The sequence below is a fragment of the Pistacia vera genome, unplaced genomic scaffold, assembly GCF_008641045.1.
Source record: "Pistacia vera cultivar Batoury unplaced genomic scaffold, PisVer_v2 Contig480, whole genome shotgun sequence".
Lineage (NCBI taxonomy): Eukaryota > Viridiplantae > Streptophyta > Magnoliopsida > Sapindales > Anacardiaceae > Pistacia > Pistacia vera.
Genome location: NW_022196313.1, coordinates 120,191 through 146,437, shown reverse-complemented (window position 1 = coordinate 146,437; position 26,247 = coordinate 120,191). Strand labels below are relative to the sequence as shown.

The 26,247-nt window shown below is 39.8% G+C and overlaps 1 non-coding gene across 1 annotated transcript; it reads left to right on the top strand.

Moving 5' to 3' along the window:
• The first annotated feature begins 20,294 nt into the window (after positions 1-20,294).
• Positions 20,295-20,401, top strand: LOC116146651. The gene has a single exon (XR_004130557.1). It is a non-coding gene; the product is annotated as a small nucleolar RNA R71 (small nucleolar RNA).
• Positions 20,402-26,247: the final 5,846 nt, after the last annotated feature.

The window sequence follows — 26,247 nt, the reverse complement described above, 5'->3', positions numbered from 1 at the left end:
CCCTAATCTGCAGAATATATCTTTTCAAGCTATATTCTCCTACTTATCCCTATTAACTTCTGCACCCAACAAAATAAAGAATAACAATTCCAAGTCTATTAAGCCAAGTGCAATCCTAAAGTGATTTCATAGATCTCCGAACCTATCTTTAGCGTTCATTCGATAAATGGTATTTACTATGAGGGACTAACACATGAATCACTTCTTAGTCTCATCATGCTTAACATTTAATTGACCAAACAAAACTCAACATTCAATTGCGTTAAGAACAACAATAAACACATAATCCAAGTAATAGAACTTAAAAACAAAATCTATTTATAGATTAAACCATTGTAATCCAAGTTAGATCAAAACCCTAACCCAAAAGTGAGATAGTTTATATTCAAATTAAAGAAAATCAGGATGTAGACTTAAATAAAGAGCTCAACATGCTAAAACAATAAGAAAAGAATGAAATCAGCCCTCTTTCCACACTGTTCACGTTGGTGAGAGAAAATGCTCTTTCTTCTCTCCAGGATTAGAAACCAGCCCTCTTTCCATTTTTTTCTTCTCCACCCACTACCCCTCTCTTCACCCTTATCCTCCATCCTCCACTTTTACCATTAACTTCACCTGTCCCTCTAACCAGAGAGCTTCATCATTTCCTTTACTTTTCTTTTCACATTTTCCTTCACAAACCTGCACTTTGTTTTTCTGTTTTTGTTAATCTTTTAGTTTGCTATGTTTCAGTCCTTCTTTGCTGTGTTTGGGGGTTTTATTTTGGTTTAAATAAAGCTCCTTGGTTGTTTGCTCTCCTGTCTTCTCTTTTGCTTGTTGGTGGCTGTTGTGGTTGAACTAGTTTGTGTGGGCTGTTTCTCGGCTTGGCCGGATTGGGAAGAAGGTGGTTTGCTGGAGTTTTACTGGTTGCTGGAGTCATTTTATTTATTTTTGTTTTTTTGGAGTTGCTGTTTGGCGTTGAAGTGAGGTAGGAGTAAAGGGGCTGTTTTTGGTTCTATTTTGACCAGAAATGTAGAGCGGCTTGGTGTAGCCTGTTTCTGCTGGATTCTTGCTTGTCTCCGGAGTGTGGGTGCTTCTTTGGCTAGAGCTTTGCTGTTTTGGCTGGAATTGTCTCCCATTTTGGTTGTTGTTCACTAGTTGAGTGAGATAGCTTGAATCCATCCAAGTGCTATCCATTGGTTCCCTTCTCTCTCATTGGCTCATTTGGATTTTTGAGATTTTTTTCTTATCCACATCTCTTTGGACTGGTTAATAGGCTGTTCCATAAGTTTTTTGCCACGTCACTTGTTTTTTTTTTTTTTTTTGGTAAGTAAGCTTTTATAGAAAGGGGAAAGAATGTACAAAAGGCCTAAGAGTCGGCCAATCTACCTCAGGACATGCCCTAGGTAAGGAGCAAATGAATGATACTATCTAAGTCTACCCCTAATCTTCTCTTTTTCCCATTCCGCTTGTCTTTCATTGGTTCCCCTTTGATTTCCTTATTTCTCTTCTCTTTGACTTCAAATTATGACAACTCACCAACCAATCATCCATCTCTCCCCTCCACCTCATCAATCTCAAGCTGACTCATCTTGCCACGTCCCCCAAGATGCCACATCAGCCTGCCACGTCACCAGCCGTGCTACATCACCAAAAAACAATTTTTTCCCTCCACTTCCCAAGCCTTCCCAAAGCCATACTTTTTTTTTTTTGTTTTTTTTTGGGTAAGTAAGCCTTCCCAAGCCATACTTTGCCTCACAATGATCCTTTTCTTGTGAATTCTTTGAATCCAAGTGAGGCAAAGAGTTCTTGTGGGGTGTTTAAGAAGCAGCAAGTTGTGGGTGGAAAAGAGATTGATAATGTTGGTGTGGAAATGTGTGATGGGAATGCGCTGGTTGATTCAAAGGTGGCTCCAATTATGATGCATGGCGAGAAAGCAGTGAGTGGAGGTGGGACTATGGGGAAAAGGTGGATGTGGAATTGAAGCCTGTTGGTATTGCATCCTAGAGAAAACTTTTTATTTCGAAATCCAGTGCTCCAATGCAATATTTTGCACCGGAAATCCTTGATGATGGGAGGAGGATAAGGGTTATACCTCCTAAAGAGGTTGCTGATTTGGGGAGGGACAAATGGGGAAATTGTCTCGTTCGTTTCTTCCTTGGAAGAAGGTTGCCATTCTCTCTTGTGAAGGGTTTTATCGATAGGAATTAGAAGTGCTTCGGCAAGGTTGGTGTTGTCTTAAATGGGGTTGGGGGCTTTATTCTGAAATTTGATAATGAGAGATCTAGGGATGAGGCCTTGGAAGGGGAACCTTGGCATATTGGGGGGCAGCCCCTTTTCCTCAAAAAATGGCGTCCAAATTTAAAAATGGCAGGTGAAGGCATTAGTAGTGTGCCGATTTGGGTCAAATTTAGTGGAGTTCCATTGGAGTTTTGGACTGCTAAAGGGTTGAGCTATGTTGCAAGCGCTATTGGGAAACCTCTCTACATGGATAACATCACTGATGCGGGAGATAAATTGGAGTATGCAAGAGTTTGTGTTGAAATTGACACAGCTTCTTCATTCCCAAATTCAGTGGAACTAGGCCCCCCAAATGGTGATTTTGTAAACATAGGGTTGGAGTATTCTTGGAAACCGAGGGCCTGCCCTTTGTGTAGAACTTTTGGGCATAATTTGAAGGAATGTCACTTGGCCCCTAGATTTGAGATGGAAAGCGCTGAGAACAAGAACGTGAATCTTACTCAAGAATGGCGAATGGTGACTAAGAGGAAGGAGAATGTGTCAAAGGACATGGTTGTGCAAGCGGAGAATGTGGGCGTGGGCGAGGGCTCTAGCCGCAAAAAAAGCAGCCCTTAATGAGTCGAGAGTCACGGTTAGTAAAACAAAACCCTCCACTAATCAATTTGTGGTTCTTAGTTTCAGCAATAGGCTGGATAATGGGGAACTAGATGGCGAAGGGGGTAGTGAGAATGTCGAAGATAGGTTTGGAAAAGATAAGGATGAAATGAGTGGAGTAAATGTTCCTAGCGGGGCTGATCTTAACGGGGGTAATAATCGAGGTGCGTGTGACGATTGGGGTAAGTGTGTTAAGGGGAGTGAATATGGGGTGAGTGTTCCTAACATAGAAGAGAGGAGATTGGAAGTAAGCAAAAGGTTGAATGCTCTGAGTGCTTGTGACAACGGCTGAGAAGTAACCCCACCTAGAGGTCCCTCGGTGGAAAACAATGAGGGATGTGAAATGGGATCTTCTTCACCGACTATTGTGAGATTCAGAAATTTGAGTAGAGTGGATGAAAAGGAAGGTCTTAAGGAGGGAACAGAAGTCTTTCTAAAAGCCAAAGGAGAAGATTAGCCAGGAAGGCGAGAGAAGTTCCTAGTGCCCAGCCGTCCCATGATTAAGCTTGCTTCGTGGAATGTAAGGGGTCTTAATTTCCCTTTGAAGCAAAAACAGGTTAGACATCTAATCTCTTCCAATAAAATTGCGATTTGTGGTATTTTGGAAACTAGGGTTCGTGTACCAAATTTTGAGGTTACTAAGTCCTTGACATTTGGGGGATGGGATGTTATCCATAACTATGTGTGCTACCCTAATGGTAGAATTTGGGTTGCTTGGAATCTTAGTTTGTGAGGTTCGAAGTCATAAAATCTATGGCTCAAGCCATTCATGGTAAGGTTGTTATTCTGGGCTCTAATTACTTCTTTGTTTGCTCATTTCTATAGGGCTCCAATGGTCCACTAGAAAGGAAAGAATTATGCAGAGACTTGATGGGTAAAGCTCAAGATTTTGAGGAAATTCCATGGGTGATTGTTGGTGATTTCAATGCGATGAGATTTGGGCATGAAAAAATTGGGGGTTCCTATAGGTGGTGAAATTATGTCTCGGAATTGAATAATATGTGTAATGACACTAGGCTTGAGGACCTTCGGTTTATGGGTAGCTTTTTCACTTGGAGTAATATGAGAGAAGGGGAGCATAGGATTACTACTAAGATTGATTGAGCTCTTGTGAATGAAAAGTGGGGCTGTGTGTTTGGTAATTCCATAGCCAATTTATTCCCCCCAAGCATTTCGGACCATCCTCCTTGTATTGTTGAGTGTGGGGTTATGTCTTCACATAGGAAAATCCCATTTCGGTTCTTCAACCTTATTCTTGAGGAAAAAGCCAAAGCTTTTAATTTTAAATCTTTGTGGATGCAGGATCTAGTGTTGATGCAGTCGGAGGGGCGTCGGCAAGTGAGGAGCAATAGCTACACTGTTTCCCCTGTTTTGTCTTTTAAAATGAATTTTTTGTAGACAATACTCTTTGTGTATAAAAGACATATGACTTATAATGAAAAGAAAGTTTTGAGCCCAATTTTTCTATTGTAATTATGCATGCATTGTAGTAATTATACAGCAATTGTTACATTTTTGGTATCAGAGCAAAGATTTTGGGATTGAACAGTGTACTATTCTCATCGCCACGACGTCCTCTAACCGACTGTGTGAGTAATTCTTTCCTTACAGTAATTGTTTCTTGAGTTCATTAGTGTGATCATTTTGTAGATGAGGCGTAGTTATCGAAATCGCGGTAAAGGTGTGGTGAATGAAGGAGAACCTTCTAACCCACCAGAGTCTACGCCCCCTCCCTTGGATGAAGCTAGAATCCGGGGAATTATACAGCAAGTTATGGCAGAAACTCAGGGGAGAGTTGTACCCCCNCCCGTTTGTTTTGAATTGATTTTATCCCTTTTTAAATCTTGCTTTCATAGTTTACTTTTATTTTAGTGAAATTTTGTTTTAGTTATAGTTTAAATTGTTCCCTTAAATCCAAAAGAATTCGATTGCTTCAACTTGAAAATGGTAGAAAACTTAGTGCTTAGCAACAATCCTCGTGGGAACGATACTCACTCATCACTCTATTACTTGTGCGACTAGTATACTTGCTACATATTGCATGTTGTAGGAAACATGCATCAGAATGTAAGGGGTCTTAATTCTTCTCTGAAACAAAAAGAGGTTAGACATCTAATCTCTTCCAATCAAATTGCAATTTGTGGTATTTTGGAAACTAGAGTTCGTGAACCAAATTTTGAGGTTACTAAGTCCTTGACTTTGGGGGATGGGATGTAATCCATAACTATGTGTGCTGCCCAAATGGTAGAATTTGGGTTGCTTGGAATCCTAGTTTGGTGAGGTTCGAAGTCATACAATCTACGGCTTAAGCCATCCATGGTAAGGTTGTTATTCTGGACTCTAATTACTTATTTGTTTGCTCATTTGTCTATGGCCCTAATGGTCCGCTGGAAAGGAAAAAATTATGGAAAGACTTGATGGGTAAAGCTCAAGATTTTGAGGAAATAACATGGGTGATTTCAATACGATGAGATTTGGGCATGAAAAAATTGGGGGTTCTTATAGGTAGAGAAATTATGTTTCGGACTTGAATAATATGTGTAATGAGACTAGGCTTGAGGACCTTCGGTTTATGGGTAACTTTTTCACTTGGAGTAATATGAGAGAGGGGGAGCATAGGATTACTACTAAGATTGATCGAGCTCTTGTGAATGAAAAGTGGGGTAGTGTGTTTGGTAATTCCATAGCTAATTTCCTCCCCCCAAGCATTTTGGACCATTCTCCTTGTATTGTTAAGTGTGGGTTTATGTCTTCACCTAGGAAAATCCCATTTCGGTTCTTCAACTTTTGGGCTCACCATGAAAATTTCATTAGCATTGTTAGTAAGGCTTGGGAAGAAGAAGTTAAGGGTACTTCTATGTATCAATTAGTCACTAAACTGAAGAGAGTTAAAGAAGCATTAAAAGTGTTTAATAAGAGGGAGTTTGGGAATATTTCGACAAGAGTTATTGAAGCTAGAGAAAACCTCCTAAGGGTCCAGCATGATCTTGCCACTAATCCTCTTGAAGAAAACCTTATTCTTGAGGAAAAGGCCAAAGTTTTTAATTTTAAATCTTTAAGTCAAGTTGAGGAGTCTTTAGCTAGGCAAAAATCTAGAGTGCAATGGCTTAGAGAGGGTGACCAGAACACAAGCTACTTCTTCAAGTGTGTGAATGGCCGAAAGAATAGAAATAGAATCACCAAGCATTAAGAGTGATAACGGCCCGGTTTTTGAAGACCATTTGAGCATTAAGGAGGAAATTGTTAGCCATTTTAAAGAGTATTTTAGGAGCCTAGGTGTGTGAGGGACTACCGAGGTTTACAAGAACTTATTGAACCTTGCATCACTAGCGATATGGCTAATGGGATGATTGCCGAAGTGACGGATGAGGAAATCAAGAACACTCTGTTTTCGTTTGGGCAACAACAAAGCTCCTGGACCAGATGGTTTTGGTGCTCATTTCTTCAAGAAAGCTTGGGATGTGATGGGAAAAGATGTGATTATGGCTATTAAAGACTTCTTCCAAGAGGGCAAGCTTCTCAGGGAGGTAAATTGTACGTCAATTGCTCTTATTCCCAAGTATGATAGTGCTTCTTTGTGTAAGGACTATCGGCCCATTTCTTGCTGCAACATAATTTATAAATGTATCACCAAGATCATTGCAAATAGAATTAAGAGTGCTTTACCTCTCTTCATTGACCCGACACAAGCAGCCTTTGTTGGTGATAGGAGAATAGGAGATAATATCCTGTTATGCCAGGAGTTGGTGCACAACTATAATCGAGCTACGGCCAAGGAAAAAAGGTGTGCCTTGAAAGTTGATTTAATGAAGGCTTATGACTCGGTTAATTGGGAGTTTCTCTTACAAGTCCTAAAGAACTTTGGATTCCCAAGTGTACTTGTCAATTGGATATCCAAATCCATTACTACTCCTAGGTTCTCTGTGGTCATCAATGGGGAGCTGGTGGGTTTCTTTGGGAGCTTTAGAGGGCTGAGACAAGGGGATCCCTTATCCCCTTACTTGTTTATTATTGCTATGGAGGTTCTCTCAAGGCTCTTGAATAGAGTGGCAGCTAATCCGAACTTTAGTTTTCATTGGAGATGCAAGAAAATGGGGCTGACTCATCTTTGTTTCGCGGATGATCTCATGCTTTTTTGTAAAGCCGAAGGTACTTCTCTATCTCTCCTTAAGAATGCTTTGATTACCTTTGAAAGTTGGTCAGGATTGAGTGCTAATCCCGATAAGAGAAATATCTTCCTTTCTGGTGTGAGTGAAAATGAGAAGATGGAACTCTTAAGTTTGATAGGTTTTGCCGAGGCTACTCTTCCCATCATATACTTAGGTGTACCCCTTATTACCTCTAAGTTAACCTTTGGGGATTGTCGACCTCTTTTGGATAAAATCTAGGCTCAGATTACCTCTTGGAGAAGTAGGTTTTTATCCTATGCAGGGAGGATCATTTTGATTAAGTCCATTCTTTGGAGTACCCAAATTTATTGGTCGTCTCTCTTTATTCTTCCTTCCAAAATTCAGAAGGAAATTGATGCTAGGTTGAGAGCTTTTCTTTGGTCCAGAGTTGATATGAATAGACACAAAGCTAGAGTTGCTTGGGAGGAGGTATGTGTACCCAAAAATGAGGGCGGGCTTGGGTTTATGAAATGTAAGGAATGGAACCTCGCCGTTTCTTTAAGACATATTTGGAACCTGTGCAATCATAGAAACCATACTTTGTGGGTCTCTTGGGTGCGAATTCATCTTTAGAGAAATAGAAGCATTTGGAACATATGCATTCCCCAACATTGTACATGGTCATGGAGACGTATCCTAAAAAATAGGGAAATGGCTAGAAAGAATATCAAATGTAACATTGGCAATGGTAACACCACCTCTCTTTGGTTGTATAATTGGCACCCGAACGGTCCCCTTGTTTGCATCTATGGGGAAAGGATTATTTATGATGCAGGGATTGCTAAGGATGCTAAGGTGAGTTCTGTAATTGATGGATGTAATTGGAAGCGGCCAAGTGCGAATTCTTGGGCTCTTATAAGCATGAGGAATTCTGTGAATTTCACACCTTCTAATGTTGACGACAAGATTTGTTGGATACCCTCACCTTCGGGGGATTTTTCTACCAAATCAGCTTGGGAGGCTATTAGAGGAAGAAGAGCATAAGTTGAGTGGTGTGACTTGGTGTGGTTCTCAAAGGCCATCCCAAGATACTCCATGATCTTATGGATGGCTATTAAGGAGAGATTACCTACAAAGGAAAGGTTGATAAGGTATGGGGCTACTACTAACGCTCATTGTTGGCCTTGTAACTCATCTATGGAATCTCTTGACCATTATTTTTTGCATGCCCTTTTTCTAAGTCTATTTGGAGTAAGATCCTATGCTTGCTGACCTTGGCTATGTGGTTAGACCTTGGCATGATTACATCCCCCATTTGGCAAGGAAATGGAAAGGTAAGAGCCTAAAATTCACTTTGGGTAGGCTTTGTTTAGGGGCTACGGCTTATTGGATTTGGAGGGAGCGGAATTCGCGAATTTTTAGGGGTGACTATAAGGATTCCTTCACCATAATTGATGTTATCAAAAGTATTGTGAGAGACAAAGCTATGGAACTTAGGAATGTCAAAGTATCCTACAGCAATAGGAAGTTGGCGAATGCTTGGGGCCTCCCTAGGTATATTTTCAAAGACATTGAATACTGGATTACGGAGGGTTACGCAAAATGGTTTTTGCTTGGTTGTGTTTCTACCATTTGTAATGAGTTTGATCTCTTGTTTTTCTTTTAATGATCCTAACCTAGGGAGGTGTCTTATGGTAGGTGGAATTTTTGGTGTTCTCATTGCTTTCTTCTTGGTATTTATCTCCCTATGTGGTTTAAGATAAATCCCAAGAGCAAATGGCCATTTGTAGGCTTGTTTCTTTTGATTCCTATTTTTGGCGCATGTCCCAAAATAGGCTGGTCGCCATTTATCAGGCCACCCACCTCCAGCAACCAGCAAACTCCCGCCACCCACCTCCTTCCAATTCTGGCCAAGCCAAGAAACAGCCCACACAAACCAGCTACACCACAATAGCCACCAACAGGCAAAAGAGAAGACAAGAAAGGCCAATAGAACAAGCAACCTAGAAGCTTGAATAAGGATTCCTTCACCATAATTGATGTTATCAAAAGTGTTGTGAGAGACAAAGCTATGGAACTTAGGAATGTCAAAGTATCCTATAGCAATAGGAAGTTGGCGAATGATTGGGGCCTCCTTAGATCTATTTTCAAAGATGTTACTCAAGTTCCCGACAACATTTGAAGACTGGATTACGGAGCGTTACGCAGAATTGTTTTTGCTTGGTTGTGTTTCTATCATTTGTAACGAGTTTGATATCGTGTTTTTCTTTTAATGATCCTAACCTAGGGAGGTGTCCTATGGTAGGTGGAATTGTTGTTGTTCTCTTTGCTTTCTTCTTGGTTTTTTAGGTTTAAGATTAACCCAAGAGTGAATGGCCGTTTGTAGGCTTATTTCCTTTGATTCCCATTTTGGGGCATGTCCCAAAATAGCCTGGTCGCCCTTTATCGGGCCTTTGTACATTCTTTTCTTTTTTTTAATATAATTACTTACTTAACAAAAAAAAAAAAAAAAAAAGAACCCTGGGAGCTTGAGTTAAACCCAAATAAAACCCCCAAGGGGCAAAGAAGAATTGAAACGTAGCACACAAAAAAGGTTAACAAAAACAGAAAAACAAAGTACAGGTTGGTGAGAGAAAACGTGAAAAGAAAAAGAATGGAAATGATGAAGGTGGCAGGTTGGAGGGACAGGTGATGTTTACTGGTAAAAGTGGAGGATGGAGGATGAAGGTGGAGAAGAAAAACATGGAAAGAGGGCTGGTTTCTAATCCTAGAGAGAAGAGAGAGCATTTTCTATCACTAATGTGAACAGTAAATCCTAAAAAAAAAAAATGAATTTAGGGATTGATCATTCTCATCACTTTTTATGTGCTTTTGAGACCGAAGATCATGAACCAACAAATAAAATAATTGTTTATTTACAATTTTGCGCAAAATATTCCATTGGAGCACTAGATTTTGAAACAAAAAGTTTTCTCCATGATGTAATACCAACTGGCTTTAATTCTCCTTCACCTTTTCCCCAATAATCCCACCTCCACTCACCACTTTCTCGCCATGGATCATAATTGGAGGCTCCTTTAAATCAACCAGCGCATTCCCATCACACATTTCCACACCAACCTTATCAATCACTTTTCACCCACAACTTGCTGCTCCTTAATCACTCCACCAAAACTGTTTGCCTCACTTGTATTCAAAGAATTCACAAGAAAAAGACCACCGGGAGGTAAAGTATGGCTTTGGGAAGGTTTGGGAAGTGGAGGGAAAAAATTGATTTTTGGCGATGTGGCATGGCTGGTGACGTGGCTAGGGGTGGGATAATCTGATTAACCGAACCAGTTTATCCAAACCGAAAACCAAACCGGTTTAGGTTAAAAACCTAATGTAAACCTAACCGAAAACCGGTTATCGGTTAATCGGTTTTCAAATTATCCTTTAATCCTTTAAATTCTTCAATGTTTCATTTTAGTCCCTCAATTCAAATATTTATTATTTTATATATAATTTGATACTATGTTTCTCTTTTATTTTGTATTATTGTTGTATTATTTGTATGAAAAATACATAAATTACTTATTTACAGATACTGAATCCAGTATATGAAATAAAAACATAAAGAATTCAATTACATATCACTGAATAGTCAATATTAATTAATAAACTCAAATACATAACATAAAATTACAAAGTAAAAAAACTTAATATAACATAAATCATCTTCATCCCACAATGTTGGTGTTAGTGGAGTTTCTTGATTTCGCACTCCCCGGATTTATAAATGGCACACGAAGAAGATCATCATCTGTAATTAACAACTATAAATATTAATAAATGAAAATAATAAAACATATGAAATGATTAAAAAGCTACTGTTCATGTTAGTGAGAGAAAATGCTCTCTCTTCTCTCTACGATTAGAAACCAGCCCTCTTTCCATTTTTTTCTTCTCCACCCTCATCCTCCATCCTCCACTTTTACTATTAAACTTCACCTATCCCTCTAACCAGAGAGCTTCATCATTTCCTTTACTTTTCTTTTCACATTTTCTTTCACAAACCTCCACTTTGTTTTTTTGTTTTTGTTAACCTTTTAGTTTGCTATGTTTTAGTCCTTCTTTGCTGTGTTTGGGGGTTTTATTTGGGTTTAAATCGAACTCCTTGGTTGTTTGCTCTCCTGTCTTCTCTTTTGCTTGTTGGTGGCTATTGTGGTTAAGTTAGTTCTTGTGGGCTGTTTCTTGGCTTGGCTGGATTGGGAGAAGGTGGGTGGCTGGAGTTTTGCTAGTTGCTGGAGTTGTTTTGTTTATTTTCGTTTTTTTGGAGTTGTTGTTTGGTGTTGAAGTGAGGTAGGAGTAAAGGGGCTGTTTATGGTTCTGTTTTGATCGGAAATGTAGAATGGGTTGGTGGTGAAACCTATTGCTGTCAGATTCTTGCTGGTCACCGGAGTGTGGGTGCTTCTTTGGCCGGAGCTTTGCTGTTTTGGCTGGAATTGTCTGCCATTTTTTGTTGTTGTTCACTAATTGAGTGAGATAACTTGAATCTATCCAATTGCTATCCATTGGTACCCCTCTCTCTCATTGGCTCATTTAGATTTTTGAGATTTTTTTCTTTATGCACATCTCTTTGGACTGGTTAATAGGCTGTTCCATAAGTTTTTTGCCACGTCACTTGTTTTTCATTGGTTCCCCTTTGATTTCCTTATCTCTTATCTCTTTGACTTCAAATTATGACAACTCACCAACCAATCATCCATCTCTCCCCTCCACCTCATCAATCTCAAGCTGACTCATCTTGCCACATCCCCCAAGATGCCACGTCAGCCTGCCACGTCACCAGCCCTACCACATCACCAAAAAACATTTTTTTCCCTCCACTTCCCAAACTTTCCCAAAGCCAGACTTTGCCTCCCAATGGTCCTTTTCTTGTGAATTCTTTAAATACAAGTGAGGCAAAGAGTTCTGGTGGGGTGTTTAACAAGCAGCAAGTTATGGGTGGAAAAGAGATTGATAACGTTGGTGTGGAAATGTGTGATGGGAATGCGCTGGTTGATTCAAAGGTGCCTCCAATTATGATGCATGACGAGAAAGTGGTGAATGGAGGTGGGACTATGGGGGAAAAGGTGGATGGGGAATTAAAGCCTGTTGGTATTGCATCTTGGAGAAAACGTTTTGTTTCGAAATCCAGTGCTCTAATGGAATATTTTGCACCGAAAATCCATGATGATGGGAGGAGGATAAGGGTTATACCTCCTAAACAGGTTGTTGAGTTGGGGAGGGACAAATGGGGAAATTGTCTTGTTGGTTTCTTCCTTGGTAGAAGGTTGCCATTCTCTCTTGTGAAGGGTTTTATTGATAGGAATTGGAAGTGCTTCGGCAAGGTTGGTGTGGTCTCCAATGGGGTTGGGGGCTTTATTTTGAAATTTGATAATGAGAGCTCCAGGGATGAGGCCCTGGAAGGGGGCCCTTGGCATATTGGGGGGCAGCCCCTTTTCCTAAAAAAATGGCGTCTGAATTTAAAAATGGCAGGTGAAGGCATTAGTAGTGTGCCGATTTGGGTCAAATTTAGTGGAGTTCCATTGGAGTTTTGGACTACTAAAGGGTTGAGCTATGTTGCGAGCACTATTGGGAAACTTGTCTACATGGATAACATCATGGATGCAAGGGATAGATTGGAGTATGCAAGAGTTTGTGTTGAAATTGACACAGCTTCTTCGTTCCCGAATTCAGTGGAACTAGGCCTCCCGAATGGTGATTGTGTAAACATAGGGGTGGAGTATTCTTGGAAACCGAGGGCCTGCCCTTTGTGTAGAGCTTTTGGCCACAATTTGAAGGAATGTCACTTGGCCCCTAGATTTGAGAGGGAAAGCGCGGAGAACAAGAACTTGAATCTTACTCAAGAATGGCGAATGGTGACTAAGAGGAAGGAGAATGTGTCAAAGGACGTGGTTGTGCAAGCGGAGAATGTAGGCGAGAGCTCTAGCCGCATTTCCTACAACATGCAAATGTAGCAAGTATACTAGTCGCACAAGTAATAGAGTGATGAGTGAGTATCGTTCCCACGAGGATTGTTACTAAGCACTAAGTTTTCTACCGTTTTCAAGTTGAAGCAATCGAATTCTTTTGGATTTAAGGGAACAATTTAAACTATAACTAAAACAAAATTTCACTAAAATAAAAGTAAACTATGAAAGCAAGATTTAAAAATATGGATAAAATCAATTCAAACAAACGGGTAGGGTTTTGATTTCATTCGGACTCTATGGGTTAAACCTAAAGAATTAAACTAAATTCATATTTACAATGCATTGATTGTAAATCGAACTCTCTAAGGTGTCCAACATACCTTCTCAGGCTATGTTTTCCTACTCTTCCCTATTAACCTTCCGCACCCAACAAAATGAAGGTTAATAAATCTAAGGTCATTAAGCACAAGAATCCTAGATTGGTTTCATTGGTTCTTGAATCTATCTCTAGCATCCAATAATACAATGGTGATTACCCAAGAAGCTTAACATGAATTATCTCGCAATCTCATCATGTTCATCACATAAAACCAATAAGTACAGAATAATCACACAATCAAAGCAAAATCATATGAAATTAATAATCATCAACTCTCTAACCCATTAGAATCCGAACTACATCAAAACCCTAACCCAAAATAGGTTAGGTCATGGCTAAATCAATAAAACAGTTAAAAGAAATGAAAAATTCCAAGTTCAATATCATGGAAACAAGAGAAAAGGAAAAGAATCTCCCCAATTGACGAATCCACTGGTTTCACCTTGAATCTTCACACTTTGTTTAATCCAAAATCACTCAAAATGAATCTAAGAAAATGTAAAAATTGTTGTCTATCTCTCCACGAACGCCTCTAAACAAAAAGACCAGCCTAAAAACGAAACTGTGCGTTTTACAAAAACTTGAGAATGTAGACTTCACTGCGGCAAAGAAGGAATCTTGCCATGGCGACAAAGGAGTTAAATCTGGTGCGTGACTGGCTCATTTCGCTACGGCGAAGAACAACCTTCGCCGCGGCGAAGCTTCCTGAAGAATTCTAAAATTACAGAATTGCCCTCCACTTGCTTCTGAGTCCAGAAACTCCAAATCTGTCTTTATTGGCTCAAAATGTCCATTTTAACCTGAAACACGAAATGTAAGGAATTAAGTAGCAATTCAGGCAAAAATAAACTAAGAAGTATCTAAAATCCGGCCTAAAAGCTTAAATAAACTAGTATAATCCTCGGATTATCAAATACCCCCAAACTAAGGACATGCTCGTCCCCGAGCATCAGGTACAAAACAAGATAAAAGAAAAACACAAACGTTCAAAAACACAAAACAGCAAATGACAAAAATTAAATAAGAGAAACAAAAGACTCGACTCACAAAACAACTGCCTAGAATTTATACCAATCTCAAAAGTTGTTGCAAAATTATTAATAGAAAAATGTTTAACACTCCAAGAAGTTATAAGTTGCATCGCCTTTCTTTCTCAATTGGTCCCCCAAGTAGGTAATCCCCACTTAATCCACCTTCCGACTTCCCAGATTATTTTATGCAGGAATGCAAAGTTTATCAAATGGTGTCAGACTCCATAAGCCTAAATATCGAACTACTCTCCACTAATGAGGACTAGACAAAGGTAAGAATCAAAAGGTCTTTATAAGCTTGTAACGCTAGGCTCGGGAAGTGGGCTCCAAGAAAAAGGATAGGAATAACAAAGTAACAGAACTCGGTTTTCCTCATGCAAACACTCAAATCAAATCGAACTCTACTTCTTCTCAACCACTAATCAACGTCTCCACTAATTTACAACCCTCAAACTTGTATCTTTCTTATTTCTAATACCATATATGCCGTGGGGAAGTGCGTCTAAGGTGTACGTGGCATTGTTAAACCAGAGGTCGCCAAGTACTGCTAGGCAGTTTTTAAGGCGGTTACTGGTTTCCAACCGATATACCCTTAAACTTGGAAATTTTTTTTTTTTTTTTTTCTTAAGCAAACTAATAACAAATCAATTGAATTGAGGTGAACTATCTTTTTTGTTTTTATTGCCCTTCTCACAACCCCCAAACTATTCTTTTAGTTTATTCGTACAACTTTTTCCGTTCTTTGTGTTTCCATTAGGATCGAATTCTCCTAAGGGTACGACAGAGTGTTTAGGGTATAAAGGTCAGACAATTTTTGGTTTGCCAAGAAAAATAAAGCAATAATAATTCATACAGCTCAAATGGGTGACTAGGGACAATTTCATTCCTGGGTCGGCTAGAAAGGCTCAAACATTCCAAAAAGAATGCCTAAATCATCTCCTCAACCATGTCTAATCCTAGAATTTCGCCTCAAGCACTTCTCTACTAGGTTCTAGAGTCCATCAACATTATCAAAACTTTAACTAAGTACATAAAATGAATCTAAGCATGTCAAAAAAGTGAAAATGGTGGTTGAACCACTCAACAAACCTCAATCAAACTTCGGTTAATAAACCTAAACTTGAAGCAATGCTTAACATTTCTCAACAATAAAATCGCAACAATCCAATTCGCATCATTGATTTATACAATTCATCGTCGACAAAAACAATCAAACCAAAGTAAAATAAACAAAATCAAAAATTTCTAATTTTCCTACCCCCAAACAAAAGATGACATTGTCCCCAATGTCCCATTACACATAAATTATGAATAGAAAAACAAAAATAACAAAGGTATGAGATAGTTCCCTGATTAATCTGTGAAGTTTCGCTCCACAGTGCACACCCGATCTGTGACCTTTTCATCACCCAACATCTGTCAAAACAATTGAAATTGTGGTGTCCACTATGTTAGAAAAATCCACTGACTAATATGAAAGTATTACAACCTAATCTCGTCCTTGCAACAACTACAAATTAAAAGAGAATGAAATAACTAAAACAACTACCACAACCCAAAACAAAAATATAAACCGAGTTTAATGTTGAAATGGAAAACAAAATCAACTAAAAATACAGAAAAACAAAACAGGTGTTCTGGTGCTCATTCTTCGCCTCTCTCGTCTTCCTCTTCTTCCTCTTCTAACTCGGAACCCATCCACTCATCTGAATCCCAGTTAGCCCATTGGAATTCTGAAGTGTCAACGTTGAGCTTGTTGAAGCTACTCCTTTGCATATCATACATCATCTGGGTCTGCTCAGCCAACCAATCCTGATGTTTTTCCATACGTTTCATCATACCCATCATCTGTTGTATCATCTCCTTCTGTGTAGCTGTGGAGCTGGAGGATGTGACAGGGCCTTGTGTGGTTCTCTACCGTTTTGTTCCTGCACTTGGTTGCTCAGCTTTTGGAAGTTCAAGATGCTTCTGAAAATAATCTGAATCGAGGATGGGGGCAGCATGAATACGTTGCTCATCATCATCCACCTTGGCTCCAACTCTAATGCACAAGGCTATAATGAGATGTGGGAAAGAGTAACTTGATTGTCCTGGTTTGGCGACATGATGAATGTTGTTAAAGATAATTCATCCCACATCTATACTCTTTCTTGTGGCAATAGCATAAAGCAATAATGCCTTCTCGTAAGTTACCGTGCTATAGTGCGTTTCCGGCATCAACCTCGCACTAAAAAAATACTGCCACAGTCGAGCCATCGGTGTCAAATAAGTTCCCTTAATGGTCTTCTTTTATTTCTTCGACACTGCCTAAGTTGCATCCGGTTTTGCAATGACCAGAAGAATGATACTATCCTGAAACTGTGATGCCCTAAACCTTGCGTACTCATTCTGATAAAGCCTAGGCAGGGTATAAAACTCATTGATCACGTTTTTCATAAACGGTACATCAACCCCTCTCACAAATGCAATACCCTCCTCACAATCCAGGAGGTTGGCATAAAACTCCCTTACTAGCGGCTCTACAGCCGGTTGTGCAGGAGCACTCATAAACAGTTCCTACTGTCTCCCTCGACTCCAGTCAAAAGTCTAGCTCGCGGTTAATCCGCGCTCAGGAATAAAGCTCTTATCTCTTCTTTGGATAGCCCCTTGATATCGTTTTTGGGCCTCCTCACTCACGAAGCGATTGTCCGCTTTCTTTCCTTTTCCCTTGCATGGAACCTTCACTTTGGGTGCCATTTTCTATAATTCAACTCACAGCGCAACCCAAAAATTCAAGCCTAGGTTCCCCACAACAACCAATTCAAACCTGAAAAAGAAAATTGACAACACTTCCAAAAAATTGCACTTCAACCCCCAAAATACAAATTTTTCCACAATCAACCAAACACTTCAAAATTGAAAGCCCACACTCCTCAATATCACACAACACACACCCAATCCTTCCTCAAACAAAATAAAGGGCACAATTACCAAAAATTTGCACATCCACCAACAATCTACAAATTTTAGATCTACAAATTAAAACTTGAAATTTTTGAGAAACTATCTTAGAGAATGTGAAATCTTACCCAAAGTAAGGAGTACTTGCCACCAATTGAGCCAAAATCAACCTAGAATGCAAAACCCCCAAATCATTAAAATAAAAAATTTTTGTCATTTTTCGCAAAAATTTGTGTTGAAATGCGTTGGGTTGGTGTTTAGGGAGGTTAAGGAGTGAGAAATTTTGTTTGGAAATTGTTGGGGAGGCTTTGGATTGAAGTTTGAAAAATTTTTTCTCTGAAATGGGTTTGAGCATTTGCATTAAAAATGAAAAACGAAAGTGGGTATTTATATAAAACCGTCTTCGCTGCGGCGAAGAACAAGCTTCGCCGCAGCGATGTTCTTCGTTCATAGAACCCTAATTTCAAACCCAGGTCTCGCCGTGGCGAATAAAAATACTTCGCCGGGGCGAAAACTTATCGTGGCTAATCGCCCCGGCGAGGAAAAACCTTCGCCGCGGCGAACTTGCCTTAGAGAAATTTCGTCCAACCCGCTTCGCCACGGCGAAGGACAATTCTTCGCCGGGGCGAAAACTTATAGTAGCTGCAACATATTTTCAGGTTACTTCGCCCCGACGAAGAACAATCTTCTCCGCGGCGAAGTCTGGGACTTTTCAAAACTCATTTTTACACATTGTGCTTCGCCACGATGAAGTCTAGAGCATTTTCTTTCCTTGCATTAGCTGAAAGCTTCACCTGAAACACCCAAAAACACACAAATTAAAAATCATTCAAACTCATAAGAAAATGAAACACATTCAAACGCAATGAAATGACAAAAAAATAGAGAAAAAAAAAATTAAACACTTAGGTTGCCTCCCAAGAAGTGCTTGTTTATAGTCGGTAAGCTCGACTTTCTTAATCTTTCAAGTCCGTCCAAATTATCCAAGTACATCACATCCCAGAATATTCCTTTGTGCTTGAGCTTCTTTTTCTGATGATCTTTTTCACACAGAGTCCTTGTTGAGAGTTTCACCACCCATTTCCATCCCTTGGTCATTACTTTGGTGGTTTGACTCTTCTCACCAACTGCTTTCCGTTTTCTTGACTTTCCCTCACCCTTTTTGAGCTGAGAGATCTGTTCCTTGTGAAAACACAATCTCGAGTGTGGCTTATCTCAGAATTTTGTGCAACCCCTTCCATTATGGTTCTCACTCTCGAACTGATTCGGTTTGACAATGCAGCTCTTAATTTCCACCTTAGGATTGTAAAGTTGGAGGGTTTCAATCTTTGCCTAGTCCACCACATCGATTTTTAAATACGACTCTTGTTTAGGTAGAGCTCTCATTGATTCAAGGACATTAAATGTTATTTCTTCATCTTGCATTCTCATGATCAACTTCCCTTCTTGAACGTCGATTAAAGCTCTTCCGGTCGCCAGAAATGGTCGTCCCAGAATAAGAGGAATCTCTTTGTCTTCTTCCATGTCTGACACAAAGAAATCCGTAGGAACAATAAACTTGTCCACCTTAATCAACACATTCTCCACAATGCCCCTCGGATGCTTTATTGATCGATATGCAAGTTGCAAGCATATGGTTGTCGGCTTCACTTCACCAATTCCTAATTTCCTGAAAACAGAAAAAGGCATAAGGTTAATGCTAGCACCTAGGTCACATAAAACTCGATCAAAGGTGATATCTCATATAGTGCAAGGAATAGTAAAACTCCCTGGATCTTTGAGTTTCGAAGGCAACTTCTTCTGGAGAATGGCGCTGCACTCCTCCGTAAGCATCACCTTTTCCTCATCTTCTAGCTTCCTTTTGTTCGATAGGATTTCCTTAAGGAACTTCACGTAGCTCGGCATCTGTTGCAATGCATCTGCAAAAGGAACGTTAATATGCAGTTTCTTAAAAACATCAAGAAATTTAATAAACTGCTTATCCTGATTTTCTTTTCTGAGTCTTTGAGGAAAAGGTACGGGTGGTGTGTGATGTGCCAACTCTGGTGGTATCTCGGGGAATGGCAATTTCTCTTTCCTTTTCTTTTTCCCCTCTTCCTGCTTCTGCTCATCTTTCCTTAGGCTGGGTGGTTTCTCTTCAGCAATGATTTCTTCATCAACTTCCTCATCAGATTCTTCATTTTTCTTTGATGGATTTTCCTCTTTCCTTGATTTTTCCACCTCTTCTAAAACTGTCCCACTTCTCAACGAAATTGCATTTACTTGCTCACGTGGGTTAGTCACTGTGTTGCTTGGTAAGGAAACCTGCGATCTCTTATTTAGCTTCTTGGCCAATTGCCACATCTGTACCTCAAGATTCCGAATGGACGTCCCTTGATTTTTGAAATTCGTCGTCGTCTCATTCATAAAACCTGTGGTCTCCTACATGAATTTCCCAAACATGTCCTCCAACTTTGTCACTCTTGGATCTCCCGGTTGATTATTCACCCCTGGTTGGTTATTTGGCAATGTCCTTTGGTTCCATTGATTATTTTGCTGGTTCTGATTGCCCCAAGCCAGATTTGGATGATTTCTCCACCCTAAATTGTATGTGTTGGAGTACGGGTTGTTTGGTTGCCTCTGATTTCCTGCCAAGTAGTTCACTTGCTCCGATGATGAAGATGACGAAGCAAATGTGTTCCCCACTTCACACTCGCTGCTCACATGGTTCCCTGCACAAAAATCACAAGTTAGTTGAGGTGCTTGAATAGAATTTACCTGCATACTTCCCAACTATTTCTGAAGTGTCGTGAGTTAGGCTGATATGGCTGTGAAGGCATCAACTTCATGAAGACCCGTAGATTTCCTTGTTGTAACTCTCTCATTTGGTCTTTGATAGTTGTTGCTTGCCAAAACCTCAAGCAACTCATAAGCCTCCTCTAGTGTCTTATTCTGCAAGGCTCCTCCCAGTGCTGCATCCACCATGGTTTGCACGTTACCCTCCCAGTGCTGAAGCCAAACTAGCAACCCATGGTGTGGACATTTCCTCATCAATTCCTTGTACCTCTCCCAAGCCTCATACAATGACTCAGATTCATCTTGTAGGAATGATGTGATATCATTTCTCAGTTTTGCTGATTTTGTTGGAGGGAAGAACTTGGTCAGGAACTTCTGTGCTAGATCATTCCATGTTGTGATAGTTCCCAATGGTAGTGCCATTAGCCACCCCTTTGCTTTATTCCCCAATGAGAATGGGAATAACCTTAACCTAATGGCGTCATCTAACACTCCATTCGACTTGAAGGTGTCACAAATTTCCAAAAAGTTCGCAATATGTTAATTCGGATCTTCCTTCAAATCACCATCAAACCTTATCGACTGTTGGATTATCTGAATGATTGCTGGCTTAATCTCAAATTTCTTGGCTTGCACCGTAGGCCTAGTAATACTTGACCCACTGCCATTAACCGTGGGAACTGAGAATTCCCTTAGTGTCCTGTTTTCTAGTTCTACCATTTCAATAGCTTTCAACCACTATATCCTCTCTTTCTCTTCTCTCTCTATTAAGTCATCTGGCGGTTCTCTCAATCTCAAGATCAACAAGAACCACTGGCTGACGTCTCGCTCTTCGCATAAACTGCACAGAATTAATGAAAGAAAGTGAGATCACAAACCAACTGAAAATTGAAAACAAAAATTAAAACTTCAATCTAGCTAACTATAGAAAAACTCAATGTTAACTTAAAACTCAATCCCCGACAACAGCACCAAAAACTTGATGCGTGTTTCCTACAACATGCAAATGTAGCAAGTATACTAGTCGCACAAGTAATAGAATGATGAGTGAGTATCGTTCCCACGAGGATTGTTGCTAAGCACTAAGTTTTCTATCGTTTTCAAGTTGAAGCAATCGAATTCTTTTGGATTTAAGGGAACAATTTAAACTATAATTAAAACAAAATTTCACTAAAATAAAAGTAAACTATGAAAGCAAGATTTAAAAATATGGATAAAATCAATTCAAAAAAACGGGTAGGGTTTTGACTTCATTCGGACTCTATGGGTTAAACTTAAAGAATTAAACTAAATTCATATTCACATGCATTGATTGTAAATCGAACTCTCTAAGGTGTCCAACATACCTTCTCAAGCTATGTTTTCCTACTCTTCCCCATTAACCTTCCGCACCCAACAAAATGAAGGTTAATAAATCTAAGCTCATTAAGCACAAGAATCCTAGATTGATTTCATTGGTTCTTGAATCTGTCTCTAGCATCCAATAATACAATGGTGATTACCCAAGAAGCTTAACATGAATTATCTCTCAATCTCATCATGTTCATCACATAAAAACAATAAATACAGAATAATCACACAAACAAAGCAAACTCATATGAAATTAATAATCATCAACTCTCTAACCCATTAGAATCCGAACTACATCAAAACCCTAACCCAAAATAGGTTAGTTCATGGTAAATCAATAAAACAATTAAAAGAAACGAAAAATTCCAAGTTCAACATCATGGAAACAAGAGAAAAGGAAAAGAATCTCCCCAATTGATGAATCCACTGGTTTCACCTCAAATCTTCACACTTTGTTTAATCCAAAATCACTCAAAATAACTCTAAGAAAATGTAAGAACTGCTGTCTATCTCTCCACGAACGCCCCCAAACAAAAAGACTAAGTATTTCTTTTATAGCTCGCCCAAATCCTAAAACTTAGCCTAAAAACGAAACTGTGCGTTTTACAAAAACTTGAGAATGCAAACTTCGCTGCGGCGAAGAAGGAATCCCACCGCGGTGACAAAGGAGTTAAATTTGGTGCGTGACTAGTTCATTTCACAGCAACGAAGAACAACCTTCGCCACGGCGAAGCTTCCTGAAGAATTTTGAAATTTCAGAATTGCCCTTCGCTTGCTTCTGAGTCCAGAAACTCCAAATCTGTCTTTATTCGCTCAAAATGTCCATTTTAACCTGAAACACGAAGTGTAGGAATTAAGTAGCAATTCAGGCAAAAATAAACTAAGAAGTATCTAAAATCTAGCCTAAAAGCTTAAATAAACTAGTATAATCCTTGGATTATTAGTTATACCTCCTAAAGAGGTTGTTGAGTTAGGGAGGGACAAATGGGGAAATTGTCTCGTTGGTTTCTTCCTTGGTAAAAGGTTGCCATTCTCTCTTGTGAAGGGTTTTATCGATAGGAAAATCAAGTCCTTCGGCAAGGTTGGTGTGGTCTCAAATGGGGTTGGGGGCTTTATTCTGAAATTTGATAATGAGGGCTCCAGGGATGAGGCCTTGGAAGGGGGCCCTTGGCATATTGGTAGGGTAACCCCTTTTCCTCAAAAAATGGCATCTGAATTTAAAAATGGCAGGTGAAGGCATTAGTAGTGTGCCGATTTGGGTCAAATTTAGTGGAGTTCTATTGGAGTTTTGGACCGCTAAAGGGTTGAGCTATGTTGCGAGCACTATTGGGAAACCTGTCTACATGGATAACATCACGGATGCAAGGGATAGATTGGAGTATGCAAGAGTTTGTGTTGAAATTGACACAGCTTCTTCATTCCCAAATTCAGTGGAACTAGGCCTCCTGAATGGTGATTGTGTAAACATAGGGTGGAGTATTCTTGGAAACCGAGGGCCTGCCCTTTGTGTAGAACTTTTGGGCACAATTTGAAGGAATGTCACTTGGCCCCTAGATTTGAGAGGGAAAGCGCCGAGAACAAGAACTTGAATCTTACTCAAGAATGGTGAATGGTGACTAAGAGGAAGGAGAATGTGTTAAAGGACGTGGTAGTGCAAGCGGAGAATGTGGGCGAGAGCTCTAGCCGCAAAAAAGAGCAGCCCATTAATGAGTCGAGAGTCATGGTTAGTAAAACAAAACCCTCCACTAATCAATTTGTGGTTCTTAGTTCGAGCAATAGGCTGGATAATGGGGAACTAGATGGTGAAGAGGGTAGTGAGAATGTCGAAGATAGATTTGGAAAAGATAAAGATGAAATGAATGGGGTAAATGTTCCTAGCGGGGCTGATCTTAACAGGGGTAATAATCGAGGTATGTGTGATGATTGGGGTAAGTGTGTTAAGGGGAATGAATATGGGGTGAGTGTTCCTAACATAGAAGAGGGGAGATTGAAAGTAAGCAAAAGGTTGAATGCTCTGAGTGCTGGTGACAACGGTGGAGAAGTAACCCCACCTAGGGGTCCCTTGGTGGAAAACAATTAGGGGTGTGAAATGGGGTTTACTTCACCGACTATTGTGAGATTCAGAAATTTGATTCGAGTAGATGAAAAGGAAGGTCTTAAGGAGGGGAACATAAGTCTTTCTAAAAGCCAAATGAGGAGATTAGCCAGGAAGGCGAGAGAAGTTCCTAGCGCCCAGCCGTCCCATGGTTAAGCTTGCTTCGTGGAATGTAAGGGGTCTTAATTCCCCTTTGAAACAAAAAGAAGTTAGACATCTAATCTTTTCCAATAAAATTGCAATTTGTGGTATTTTGAAAACTAGAGTTCGTGAACCATATTTTGAGGTTACTAAGTCCTTGACATTTAGGAGATGGGATGTTATCCATAACTATGTGTGCTGCCCTAATGGTAGAATTTGGGTTGGTTGGAATCCTAGTTTGGTTCGAAGTCATACAATCTACGGCTCAAGCCATTCATGTAAGGTTGTTATTCTGGACTCTAATTACTTCTTTGTTTGTTCATTTGTCTATGGCTCTAATGGTCCGCTGGAAAGGAAAGAATTATGGGGAGACTTGATGGGTAAAGCTCAAGATTTTGTGGAAATACCATGGGTGATTTCAATGAGATGAGATTCAGGCGTGAAAAAATTGGGGGTTCTTATAGGTGGAGAAATTATGTTTCGGACTTGAATAATATGTGTAATGAGACTAGGCTTGAGGACCTTCAGTTTATGGGTAACTTTGTCACTTGGAGTAATATGAGAGAAGGGGAATATAGGATTACTTCTAAGATTGATCGAGCTCTTGTGAATGAATAGTGGGGCAGTGTGTTTGGTAATTCCATAGCCAATTTCCTTCCCCCAAGCATTTCGGACCATTCTCCTTGTATTGTTGAGTGTGGGGTTATGTCTTCACCTAGGAAATTTTGCCAACAAATTCATAATCTACAGCTGAACTACAGCATCAACAAATGACATTACAGCCTATAAAAGAAGACTACTCTTAATTCGACCTTAATGTTATTGAACCCATAAATACCTTGCACATGACCTTATGAAGCATTAAAAGTGTTTAACAAGATGGAGTTTGGGAATATCTCAGCTAGAGTTATTGAAGCTAGAGAAAACCTCCTAAGGGTCCAGCATGCTCTTGTCTCTAATCCTCTTGAAGAGAACCTTATTCTTGAGGAAAAAGTCAAAGCTTTTATTTTTAAATCTTTAAGTCGAGCTGAGGAGTCTCTAGCTAGGCAAAAATCTAGAGTGCAATGGCTTAGAGAGGGTGACCAGAACACAAGCTACTTCTTCAAGTGTGTGAATGGCCGAAAGAATAGAAATAGAATCACCAAGCTTAAGAGTGATAACAGCATGGTTTTTGAAGACCCTTTGAGCATTAAGGAGGAAATTGTCAGCCACTTTAAAAGTGTATTTGAGGAGCCGATGGGTGCGAGGGACTACCGAGGTTTACAGGAACGTATTGAACCTTGCATCACTAGTGATATGGCTAATAGGATGATTGCCGAAGTGATGGATGAGGAAATCAAGAACACTCTGTTTTCTTTGGGCAATAACAAAGCTCCTGGACTAGATGGTTTTGGTGCCTATTTCTTCAAGAAAGCTTGGGATGTGGTGGGCAAAGATGTGACTATGGCTATTAAAGACTTCTTCAAAGAGGGCAAGCTTCTTAGGGAGGTAAATTGTACTTCAATTGCTCTTATTCCCAAGTGTGATAATGCTTATTTGTGTAAGGACTACAGGCCCATTTCTTGCTGCAACATTATTTATAAATGGATCACCAAAATCATTGCGAATAGAATTAAGAGTGCTTTATCGCTGTTCATTGACCCGACACAAGCCGCCTTTGGTGGTGATAGGAGAATAGGAGATAATATCCTGTTATGCCAAAAACTGGTGCACAACTACAATCGAGCTTCGGCCAAGGAGAAAAGGTGTGCTTTGAAAGTTGATTTAATTAAGGCTTATGACTCGGTTAATTGGGAGTTTCTCTTACAAGTCCTTAAGAATTTTCGATTCCCGAGTGTACTTGTCAATTGGATATCCCAATGCATCACTACTCCTAGGTTCTCGGTGGTTATCAATGAGGAGCTGATGGGTTTCTTTGGGAGCTCTAGAGGGTTGAGACAAGGGGATCCGTTATCCCCTTACTTGTTTGTTATTGCTATGGATGTTCTCTCTAGGCTCTTGAATAGAGTGGCAGCTAATCCGAACTTTAGTTTTCATTGGAGATGCAAGAAAATGGGCTTGACTCATCTTTGTTTCGCGGACAATCTCATGCTTTTTTGTAAAGCCGAAGTTACTTCTCTATCTCTCCTTAAGAATGCTTTAATTACCTTTGAAAGTTGGTCGGGATTGAGTGCTAATCCGGATAAGAGCAATATCTTCCTTTCTGGTGTGAATGACAATGAGAAGATGGAACTCTTAAGTTTGATGGGTTTTGCCGAGGCTACTCTACCCATAAAATACTTAGGTGCACCCCTTATTACCTTTAAGTTAACCTTTGGGGATTGCCAACCTCTCTTGGATAAAATCTTGGCTCGGGTTACCTCTTGGAGAAGTAGGTTTTTATCCTATGCAGGGAGGATTATTTTGATTAAGTCAATTCTTTGGAGTATCCAGATTTATTGGTCGTCTCTCTTTATTCTTCCTCCCAAAATTCAAAAGGAAATTGATGCTAGGTTGAGAGCTTTTCTTTGGTCCGGAGTTGATATGAATAGACACAAAGCTAGAATAGCTTGGGAGGAGGTATGTGTACCAAAAAATGAGGGCGGGCTTGGGTTTA